The sequence below is a fragment of the Lynx canadensis genome, chromosome A2 (genome assembly GCF_007474595.2).
Source record: "Lynx canadensis isolate LIC74 chromosome A2, mLynCan4.pri.v2, whole genome shotgun sequence".
Lineage (NCBI taxonomy): Eukaryota > Metazoa > Chordata > Mammalia > Carnivora > Felidae > Lynx > Lynx canadensis.
Window position 1 is genome coordinate 33,513,015 of NC_044304.2, and position 12,496 is coordinate 33,525,510.

General features: G+C 41.0%; 1 protein-coding gene across 1 annotated transcript in view; it reads left to right on the forward strand.

Annotated features, from left to right (window-relative positions):
* Positions 1 to 12,496, forward strand: part of LOC115501215 — a 34,822-nt gene that overhangs the window by 21,043 nt on the left and 1,283 nt on the right.

Sequence of the window (12,496 nt, forward strand, 5' to 3'; positions counted from 1 at the left end):
GGGTCAGCACTCAAGTTACAAAATCAGCTAATGGCATTTGTTTCTAAAAGCATCTGTCTCAGTCTGGGTTTCTTGTAAAATAGACCCTGACCCAGAGACTTGGGTTCAGGTAGGTTTTTGGGAGAGAAACTTCCTGGAAACACAAAGAAGAGGAAAAAGTGAGACAGGAAAGGACAAAAAGTTACAAGGTTGACATAAAATAGCTGTAAGCAGTGGGGCCGAATTCTCCTGGGGAACCTCCGGGAAACATCAGAGCGAAGGCTGGGGCATTTCTTTATCCATTTATCTTGATTGTGCCTGCAAATCTCCTGTGGTGCCAAAGAGAAGACTCAGGGAGAGGATAAGAGACTGTGATTCCTGAGTTGGTGTATTGTCAGGGACTGTCGAACTTAGAGGAGCCAAGGACATATGGGGCAGTGCATCAGTAGCACTGACTACCAAATCCTTGCCTTCTCTACTAGGTTCATTTTGGAACTAACAAACTTAAGACTGCGGTATAGGTCAGTGCCACCATATGTGGTTGTGTAGGATGTGCACTGTACAACTCCAGGGGTTGTCACTCATATAGAATGCAGCGTAACTTTTGTCCCCCAGAGCTGGGCAATGAAAAAACTCTGTAAGACATTCACATGAATTACAGTGTAACTGGTATCCCTTGGAACCTGTAGTGCACAATCTGGAAAGCCGTGCACATGGTTTCTCTTATAAGAACATCTTCCTGTGAAGGGTAGATATTATTTTTGAGATCAAAAAAATTAGTATAGGGGTGCCTGGGTGGCTCAGTCGGTTGAGCATCTGACTTCAGCTCAGGTCATGATCTCGCGTCCGTGAGTTCGAGCCCCGTGTCGGGCTCTGGGCTGATGGCTCAGAGCCTGGAGCCTGCTTCCGATTCTGTGTCTCCCTCTCTCTCTGCCCCTCCCCCGTTCATGCTCTGTCTCTCTCTGTCTCAAAAATAAATAAATGTTAAAAAAAAATTAGTATAAAGCATTTCTGGTTTTTGTTTGTTCATTTGTTTGTTTGTTTTAAGCATTTCTGAATAAAATAGACTTCAGTTAACATATTTGCAGCAGCCCAGCGTAGTTACAGGTTCTAAATGGCATTTAGGCTCCAGAGACCCCGTAGGCTTTAAATTAACACCGTTTGCCTAGTTGTTTAGGTGGATGGATATAGGACCACATGCAGAGCAGCTGTGCCTCATTGGGAAGGCCAACTGCTACTCAGATTCCCAGCTCTGTGACCTTCCTCACCTACACAGGACATGTACAGCTGCCACACGTACAAGATATGAGTGTGTCCCCTTAGCACAGAGGGGTTGCAGCCTCAGTTTCCCACCACTCCCTGAGACCACGCTAGTCTAGTTCAAGGCTCTTCCATTCGCAGTGTGGTCCCCACAGTTAGAGGTTTTACTGTAAACGAGGCAGATATAACCTTCCCTATTGTCTCTTAATTTGTCGTTTGTAATGAGACAGTTCTATCGGAAAATAGTCTCTGAATTTGTTTTAAAGGCACATCTGGGTTCAGCCCAGGGCCTGATGTTGACATTTCACTCGAAATACTCTCCATGATTCTTTGATGAATGAGAACACAGTGCATACACAACAATTCCTCTCATCTCTAAATTCTTGCCCAAAGCAACTGGCATATGTTGTGAATTTCCATGTAAATAAATCCATAGTTAAGACCAAGTTGTAAAAAAAATTACAAACAAGTCTCATTGTTAATTATAGAGTATTCGAAAAGAAGATAAACACACAATATGGATTTTAGAAATATATTTCTCAACTTAATCTTAAATCTTGATCACAAGTCCTGTCCCAATTTTCTTGTCCACCTAAGCTGTCTTTTGGACTATTTTATTTTATTTTATTTTATTTTAGAAAGGTGTATTTATTTATTTTGAGAGAGACAGAGACAGCATGAGTGGGTGAGAGGCAGAAGAGGGAGAGAGAGAATCCCAAGCAGGCTCTGAGATGCCAGTGCAGAGCCCTACACCCCCAAAACATGAGGTCATGACCTGAGCCGAAACCAAGAGTCAGATGTTTAACCTACTGAGCCACCCAGGCGCCCCTAGAGGACTATTTTAGAAGTTGAGTAGGAGCAGAGGCAGAAAAGAAGGGCACAATAGATCACCTACTACTGCCATTGATCAGTTGTTCCTCGACAGAAGTAGTTCTAACTGGTTTTCATGAACTAAAAATTCATTCTTTGTAGGCGTGAAGTAAGCATACTATGGGTGTTTGCTTAAGCACAGGATTCTCTGAGCACTTAGGATAACTTACATATCGCATGGGAAAAGACTATAATTGAAACACTATGGAAACATTACTTCTAAGGGATTAGTTAAAGGTATTCTTAGATTTTTGAGAGTTATTTTAAATCATTCTTTTCCCAGGGGCGCCTGGGTGGCTCAGCTGGTTGAGCATCCAACTTCAGCTCAGGTTATGATTTCGTGGTTCGTGCGTTCATGCCCCGCGTCCGGCTCTGTGCTGACATCTCACAGCCTGGAACCTGCTTCAGATTCTGTGTCTCCCTCTCTCTCTGCCCATCCCCCACTCATGCTCTGTCTGCCTCTCTCTCAGAATAAATAAACATTAAAAAAATTGTTTTAAATCACTCTTTCCCCAGACTTACTATGACAAAAACCTAGGTTTTTCTTTGATCTTCTCATTTCTGCAAGCAACATATGATGTCATGGACGACCATCATGTCTTTTAAAGTTTTTTTTTAATGTTTATTTTATTTATTTTGAGGGGGGTGGGAAATGAGAGGAGGGGCAGAAATAGGGAGCTTGAACTCAACAAACGGAGATCATGACCTGAGCAAAAATCAAGAGTCGGGCACTTAACCAACTAAGCCACTGAGGCATCCTGACCGTCACGGCTTTTAAAAGAGAGGTGCTCGTCTGCTGTTGTGAAATGGCCAATCTATTGTCCACAATGACACTACAGAACTAGTTTCTCATCCCCCTGATTGGATTCACCTGTGTTTTTGAGCGAACTCATTTCTTGAAAGGAAATCATGGCAGGCCATTGGTAGTGAACTCTGGGAGAAGCAGGGATCAGGGAAATCAGCATAAAGATTGCTCCATGGGTTCTACATGCTCTCTTCTTGCCAGGAACACATACTCCAAATTGACATCCTTCATTTTCCTACTATCTTCCGCGAAGAATAATTCTCAGGGGCAGGGCAAGAGGAGAAGGGGATCCTGAAGATTTCAATAGTGTTACTAATCCTCTAGTATTGGTCTCCAGGACCGTTTGGTGCCTACTGCCCCTTCTCAATGCACATTAGCCTTGTTACAGAACTGAAGATGCACTTGGGTCAGACATTTCCTTAATTCCCTTCCCTCACTTCTCTCTCCTTTCTTCCCTTCATTCCAACGTTTGAGCTCAACTGTGTATCTGGCACTGAGTACACAGTTGTGGACTTGATAAACATTGTCCTCATGTTAATGGATTTTATAATCTCGTGTGGGAGAAAGGTGTGAAGCGAGCACACAAATATAGGATTACAAGTTATGACAAGTGCTGGGGAAAAAGTATGACACTCAGGGAGAAAACTGGTGGGAGCTGGGTGACGTGAAGAGAAGACAGCCTCTAAGGAAACCTCATTAACTGAGCCCTCATTGAAGTTCACATGAGAAGGAGAAATGTAGGCATGGGGGTTAGGCATGTGCAAAGGCCCTGAGACTGAAGATACGAACAGGATCAACTCATCTGAGGCACCAAAAGCCCTCAGTGTTGCTAAAGCTTCATTAGCAAAGAAAATGGACTGGCAGCCCATGAAGTTGAAGCACTAGCTAGAGGCCAGATCATACAGGCTAAAGGGAAAAATAGAAAATGTCTGCCGAGAAATACAACTTGGAAGAGGAAAAAAGTAAACATTAACAAAGGATGTGGGACTTCATTTGAGCGACACATTACTCTGCAGGTAGTACTGTGTTCTTTTGTAATTATTTAGGGGAACTGTGGCCGTTTTGCAATGTTAGCAGCATTGAACTTGAGAAATGAATGACAAAGGTATAAGCTCCCTTTTTTCAAGATCCTTTGAACTCTAAGCAGGTTCACCTGAGAAAGATCAAAAAGATTGCTGTTTGGCCTGTAGCATTAAGCCTAGAATGTTCCTTTAGGACACATGCTGCTAGCTCCAAAGAATAAAAGGTTGTGCCCTTTTGAACACAGGACTGTTGTTTGTTTGGCAGAAGGTAACAAAGAAAAAGACCACGGTGCCACAGAGCTGTTTGGAAAGCTTGCAATGAGGAAGGTATAAAATGGTAAACTGAGTCGAGATAGGTATGTGAGGAGAGAGTTGGTGAATGGAAATTTGAAACAATAAATATTCTTTAAAAAAATTTTTAATGTTTATTTGTTCTTGAGAGAGAGAGAGAGAGAGAGAGAGAGCGGGGGGGGGGAGGGGCAGAGAGAGAAGGAGCCACAGAATTCAAAGCAGGCTCCAGGCTCTGAGCTGTCAGCACAGAGCCCGACAGGGGGCTCAAACTCACAAATCGTGATTTCATGACCTGAGTGGAAGTCGGACACTTAACCTACTGACCCACCCAGGTGCCCCAATAGTATTCTTTAAAAATTTCCCAGTGAATGCTCAGGGGCTCTGTGTTGTGTAATGGAGGGATCCCCTCATGGCTGTCTCCCTGTCTCCTTCCTTCTAGCAACTGACCTATGAGGCAAAATGGCATTGAAGGGATAGGGAGAACTTTGGTGATTGGTTGATTAAAAAAAGTGGTGCCTCAGGTTTTTTTTTGTGAGACTGAGATGCATTTCACCTTTGAAATGGAATATATTAAAGATATTCTATCTCCTATGAAGAAAAGGTGTCTTGCTTATGGTGGTTATATATACATAACATAAAAATGACCCTTTTAACCATTTTAAGTGAATACTTCACTGGCAGTAAGTAATCCACACAGTTGTGCAACCATCACTGCCATCCATCTCTAGAACTTTTTCATCTTCCCCACCTGAAATTATGTACCCATTAAACACTAACTAACCATCTCCCTCTGCCCCCTCCTGGCTCTTGGCAACCAACATTCTACTTTCTGTCTGTCAATTTGACTATTCTAGGCACCTCCTGTAAGCAGAAGAATATAGTATTTGTCCTTTTGTAACTGGCTTATTTCATTTAACATAACATCTTCAAGGCCATCTATGCTGTGCCATGTGTCAGAATTTCCTTCCTTTTTAAGGCTAAATAAAATATCGTTGTATGTTTATACCACATATTGTTTATCCACAGTTGTCGACATTTGGGTTGGAGAAAAAGTGTCTTAATATCAACATGATTGTTTTTTCTTACATTATCTCACTTTTCTTCTTTTCCTTTCTCTGACCTTTCCCTTGCCTTCTCTTGCCTCCCCTTCCCTTCCTTTTTCCTTTCCTTTCCTCCCTGTCTCTCTCCTTGGCTATAAGGAAGATAGAATGTGACTAAAGGTTATTATCATCGGGAATCTCAAAGACTAGTACAATGACTTCCTTTTTTATTTTATTTTTTAAGTTTATTTATTTATTTTGAGAAACAGAGAGCAGGGGAGGGGCAGAGAAAGGGAGATAGAGAGAATCCCAAGCAAACTCCATGCTGTCAGCCCAGAGCCCAATGTGGGGCTCAATCTCATGAACCATGAGACCATGACCTCAACTGAAATCAAGAGACAGATGCTTAACTGACTGAGTCACCTTTTTTTAAAAAAATTATTATTATAGTAGACTTTTTTTTAGACGAGTTTAGGTTCATAGGAAAATTGAGCAAAAAGTAGAGAGTTCCCATATATTCTCCATACCTCTCCCCAGCCCATCCACATCCCCACTGGAGTGGTAAAATTGTTAAAATTGATGAACCTTCACTGAAACATTATGATTATCCCAAATCCATAGTCTATATAGGGTCAATTCCTCTTGTCATTGTATATTCTCTGGGTTTGAAAAAATGTATTATGATTTGCATCCATCATTACATTATCATACTAATTTATTTCATGGCTCTAAAAATCCTCTGCACTCAGCCCATTCATTCCTCCCTCTTCCTAACCTCTGGTAACTACTGATCTTTTACTGCTCCATAGTTTTGCCTTTTGCAGAATGTCATATAGTAGTTGGAATCATATAGTATGCAGCCTTCTTGGATTGACTTCACTCACTTAATAGTCATTTAAGGTTGCTGCATGTCTTTTCATGGCTTAACAACTCATTTATTTTTACTGCTGAATAGTATTCCATTGTCTGGATAGACCACAGGTTATTTATCCGTTCACCTACTAAAGGACATCTTGGTTTTTCCAAGTTTTGGCACTTGTGAATAAAGCTGATGTAAACATTCATGTGCAGGTTTTTGTGTGAACACGAGTTTTCAACTAATTTCAGTAAATATGAAGCAGTGCAATTACCAGATCAAATGTTAAGACTATGTTTAGCTTTGTAAGAGACGGCCAAACTGTTTGCTGAGGTGGCCATGAATTCCTTTTGGGTTTTGTTGTTTTTCTTTAAGAAACCAGGAGTCCAGGCTCAATTATAATACCTACATCACAGGTGACAGTTTGGATTAAGTGGGAAAGTAAGTGGGGAAATGGCCAGTCATCTCATAGGGCCTGATATAAAGTGATTGCAATTTCTTTTACTCATGCAGAGCTGTCCAGGTGAACTGGACAGGGGGTTATGGAGTCAGCAGGAGGTTTATATGACTGGTTCAGCCATTCATTAGCCAAGATATAATTTTGAAGATGTTTTGCAGAGATAAAGGAGAGGAAGGGAGAGGAGGGGTGTTTTTGAAGGTAACGGTTTGCTTCAAAGATAAAGGAGAAATTAAAAGGCAAGCTTCTTAAACTAGCATATTGTAAGAATCATGGAACTTTGATAAAAAAAATGAAACTGGTAGGGTAAGATATTTATATGAGAAGAAGGGGATTATGGACACCCAGTAGGTGCTTATTTAGCACTTGCTGATTGAATTAATTTGAGGAATAATAAAGTTGTGCTTATTATGCGGTTTAATGGTGAACATTTCTCTTTAAGTTTCCTATAATGCGAAGATCATGAACCCCATTTATGTTTTCCCATTATCCTCTACTGTAAAGAAAAAACAGCTCAATTTGCCCTTGAATATAACAATAGTGAGTGGCTGAGAAAAATCATTTGCTGTCCCCATCTGTGTCACAAGGGTGACCTGTAACTATTTGTTGCCACTTCAACAGAGGGGAGTGATTACACCAAGGGCACTTCTGTATTATATTTCAGTGTGACAGGCCTGCCAAACTGATGGGCAGTAAATGCACAAGGCATAAGGTTTGAAGATAATTTCCACGTCTGATAGGGTGGAACTCTTTGTCAGAGAATGCAAAAATTAGCTGAACAAATTTCATCCTGATTATTTTTGTACATATCTTGGAAACTTAGCTATAGCTTCCCGTTGGGTCAAATATGGAACAAAATCCAATTATGGCAGATAATTTATTCACTCTTTCTAAAGTCTAGACAGGTTTATATCAACTTGCTCATGGAAAAAGGTAAAGAAATTAAGCAATGTCAAGTGAGGGGCTGTCACAGTTAGAGATAGGTTAGCAACAAGAGATTCAAATGATGATAGTAGTCACAGCAGTAGTAATTATTCATTAGACATGAACAGTAATGCAAAGAGAAAACAGAAAGATCATTTTTAATGTACCCAAAGATAATCAACGATCATGCAGATTTTTTCATGTGCATTTGCAAATTATATTTCGCCTCTAAGATTGCCGCCAATGATTCCTTCTGCCTCTATTCATTTCCTTGTGTAATCCCCTCCCCCTGAGTGTGGGCTGGTAAAGTTTATGGGATGTCAACTCAGAGGTAAGATGACCAAGTTTGTGGCTTCTAGCCTGGGTGTTCTCTTTCAGTCTTGCTTGCTTGCTCCCTCTGATGAGAGCCAGGGGCCATGTTGCAAGCTCCTATATGGAAACACAAATGTGGCAAGGAACTGAGGAAGGCCTCCAGCCGGTAGACAGTGAAGACTTGAGCCCTTCAATCCCATATCCTGCAGGGAACTGGCTCCTGCCAACACCCACGTGAGTGAGCTTGGAAGTGGATCCTCCCCCACTTGAGCCATCGGATGGAATTGCAGCCCTGGTGACAGAATGACAGCAGTCTCCTGAGAGACTTTGAGCCAGCCTATGTGTAGCTGGGTAATATTCAGATATTGGACCCAAAGAAATTCTGAGATCGTAAATGTTTGTTGTTTTAAGCCACCAAGGGTTGGGGTAGTTTGTTATGTAGCAATAGATAATTGATACATGTAAGTTTACAAAAATTGGATTGGGGCACCTGGGTGGCTCAGTTGATTAAGCATCTGATTCTTGCTTTTGGCTCAGGTCATGATCTCATGGTTTGAGAGTTTGAGCCCCACATTAGGCTCTCTGCTGTCAACACAGAGTCTGCTTCAGATCCTCTGCCACCCCCTCCTTCTGCTCCTCTCCCACATATGTGTGTGCGAGTGTGCACACATGTTCTCTCTCTCTCCTTCTCTCTCTCTCAAAAATAAGCAGGAAAAAAATTGGATCACATTGTCTTTCATCAGCCAGAGTTTTATCAGCAAAAAGAGGGCACCCAATTGGGATTTTTGAGCAGAACTGTGCACCATGTTAAGAATATCAGTTAGGGGGCGCCTGGGTGGCTCAGTTGGTTGAGCGGCCGACTTCGGCTCAGGTCATGATCTCGCGGTCCGTGAGTTCGAGCCCCACGTCGGGCTCTGTGCTCACAGCTTAGAGCCTGGAGCCTGTTTCAGATTCTGTGTCTCCCTCTCTCTGACCCTCCCCGTTCATGCTCTGTTTCTCTCTGTCTCAAAAATAAATAAACATTAAAAAAAATAAAAAAAAAAAAAGAATATCAGTTAGGTATGAAAGAAGCAGCCAGGGCTTATAACATTATGAAAAATCCATTATCATCCATAGACCTGAAGAAGGAAGGGAAGGAAACTGTGTTAGAAGAGACCAAAAAAAGGGGAGCCACAGAGGGAAAGTTGTCTTACAGGAGATTTGTCCAGGGACACACCACCTGTCAGAGTTGGGTCAAGACAGGGAGCAAGCAGAGAAGAAATACCCTGGCATCGTTCTTTTGCCATCCTCAGATTGCCCATGACTGTTACTGGCCAAACCCAGCTGGAAACCAGAGGGCAGTTCCTAGGGGTCAGCGCCCTAGGACAGAAAACAAGGCAGAGAAGGCAGAGAATAGATCTGCTGAGGCATAAAGAGAAAAACCAGCATATGCCCATGCTCTTGTGCAATTATTTTTATGTTTATCATCTTTCTGTATCATTAACGATTCATCTCCATTATGGTTTTATTTATTTAACATTTTTTTCTTTTTAATGTTTATTTATTTTTGAGAGAGAGAGACAGAGCACAAGCAGGGGAGGAGCACAGAGAGAGGGAGACACAGAATCCGAAGCAGGCTCCAGGCTCTGAGCTGTCAGCACAGAGCCTGACATGGGGCTTGAACTCACAAACTATGAGATCATGACCCGAGCTGAAGTCAGACGCCCAACCCACTGATCCACCCTGGTGCCCCTACGTCATGCTTTTAAATAGCTACACATGGGACCTATTACAAATTATCTCAGCCACATACGGATGAACATTTTTAGATGTATAAAAAAATTCTCCTTTTGCTATGGTAAGCAGCGAAATGAATATCCTTATAGTTCTATTTCTATGGATTAAAAAAAAAAGTTCCTTCGAGCACAATGCAAGAAGTAGAAATAATTAAGGACAAAGAACATTTTTAAAAGGATTTTGATACATCTTGCCATATTACTCACCAGAAAATCTACTATACTCTCCCTCTGGGAAAAAAATCTTTGCCTATTTGATAAGATTTTAAAAATATGCTTTATTGGGCAGTCTGGTTGTTTTAGTAGGTAGAACATGTGACTCTTGATCTTAGGGTTGTAAGTTCAAGCCCCACGTTGGGTGTAAAGATTACTTAAAAAAAAAAATCTTGGGGCACCTGGGTGGCTCAGTCGACTAAACTTCGAATTCTTGATTTTGGCTCAGGTTCTCATGGTTCATGGGATCGAGCCCTGAGTCAGGCTCTGCGCTGATGGCATGGAGCCTGCTTGGGAGTCTCTCTCTCCCTCTCTCTCTCTCCTCCTCCCCTGCTTGTGCTCTCTCTCTCTCTCTCTCAAAATAAATAAATAAACATTAAAAGAATAAAATAAATCTTTACCCGAAAAATGCTTTATTGCTTTTTAATTTTCATTTTGGTACTACCAGTAAATTTAAAATACTTTCCACATGTTCATTAGCCACTTGTATTTCTTCCTTTATGAACTTTGCCCATTTTTTCCATTTGTATTAGTCTTTCTCTTATTGATTTATAGGAGGTATTTAATGTTAAGGATTCATTGTTGTCATATATACTGTAAATATTTTCCTTAGTATAAAAAAAAGTCATGCATAGAACCTGTTTCTTTACCTAAATAATATTAAATATTAAATATTTAATTTAATAATATTAAAATGTTTACCTTTTTAAAACCTATTTCAATAGTTTAATTATGTCAAGTAAAAGTTTTAAGCCATTTGGAACAGTATTTGGAGGTAAAGCATGAAACAAGGATGAAAAATTATTTTCTTCCAAATGTGTGCTTGACTGTCCCCACACCATTTATTGAGAGGACCATCTTTTTTTTTCTCACTGATTTGAAATGGAAAGACAAAGCCACGTGGCAAGTATACTTTTTTTTTCCATATATGAAATTTATTGTCAAATCGGTTTCCATACAACACCCAGTAGTATACTCTTGATTCTACTACTTAAAGGAAAACAGGCTTTTAAAATGAGCCTTTTTGCATTTTTCATTGGACTTCCTTTCCATTACATATATTTGCTATCCTTTGCAGATGGGTTAAAATACCTCCATGGATACTTTTACTGAACGTGATTCTATGACCTCATTTTTAAAAAAAAAAATTTTTTTTTAACATTTATTTATTTTTGAGACAGAGAGACAGAGCATGAACGGGGGAGGGTCAGAGAGAGGGAGACACAGAATCTGAAGCAGGCTCCAGGCTCTGAGCTGTCAGCACAGAGCCCGATGTGGGGCTCGAACTCACAGACCGCGAGATCACGACCTGAGCCGAAGTCGGCCGCTTAACCGACTGAGCCACCCAGGCACCCCTGACCTCATTTTTTAATGAAGATCCGCAACAGTGGCCTGGAGATTGGGCCTAGTGCTGCCTGAACATTATGTCCTTCGTCTCCCAAGTTAGGCCTAATGTGTTTTTTGAGGTATGTTTTTTGACTTACTGCAAATTCTTATAAATGCTATTGAGATTTCAGAACTTGTTTAAAAGTAAACTTGGCTTACGGTGGTAGATTTAATTAAAGAAGACAGTGTTATCATGTAATTTCTCATGCTTAATGCAAATCAGCGCTTACCTAATTTCCAGTGTCTCTTCACATTGAAGATTTGAGGACATATCATACCTGCAGTGTGGTGACAATGATGATGCATTGAAATACTCCATTTATTTATTTATTTATTTTTTTTTTAAATTTTTTTTCAACGTTTATTTATTTTTGGGACAGAGAGAGACGGAGCATGAACGGGGGAGGAGCAGAGAGAGAGGGAGACACAGAATCGGACACAGGCTCCAGGCTCTGAGCCATCAGCCCAGAGCCTGACGCGGGGCTCGAACTCACGGACCGCGAGATCGTGACCTGGCTGAAGTCGGACGCTTAACCGACTGCGCCACCCAGGCGCCCCTGAAATACTCCATTTAAAAGGTATGTTCAAGGGGTGACAGATATTTCTTTCTTTTTTTTTTAATTTTATTTTTAGAGAGAGAGCACCCATGTGCTTGCATGTGAGCAGGTAGGGGCAGAAGGAGAGGGAGAATAATTTCAAGCGGGCTCCATGCCCAGTGCAGGGCCCATGACCCTGGGATCATGACCTAAGATAAAATCAAGGGTCAGATGTTCTATCAACTGAGCTACCTGGGCACTCTGGTGACATATTTTTCTGCTAGCATTTTATGAAAAGGAGGTCCCGGGTCATGTTGTAATAAAATCAAGGGTCAGATGTTCTATCAACTGAGCTACCTGGGCACTCTGGTGACATATTTTTCTGCTAGCATTTTATGAAAAGGAGGTCCTGGGTCATGTTGTAAGATCCGTGTCTCCAAGAAGGCTTCTAGTGGCATCATGAAATACTTGGCGAAGCTTTTACCTTTGTACAAAAGGAGAGAATGTCACATTTCTTCTTGATTCTAGAAGGCATCCAATGAATTGTATTACCTTCCAAGTTACCAGAAAATGGCATCAACATAATTTCTTCCTACATAGTTGAAGACGGTCATCACATTGAAGAGGAAAAGAGTTTCTCCTTAATTTTAGAACCAACGAAGTACTGTCTCAAAATTAAAATCAACAGTCTGGGTTAAATTCTTTCTTATGGGAAGAGTTGCATCTAAGACTTCCAAAATCATTAGTAACTGGAAAGAACATCTGTTTTC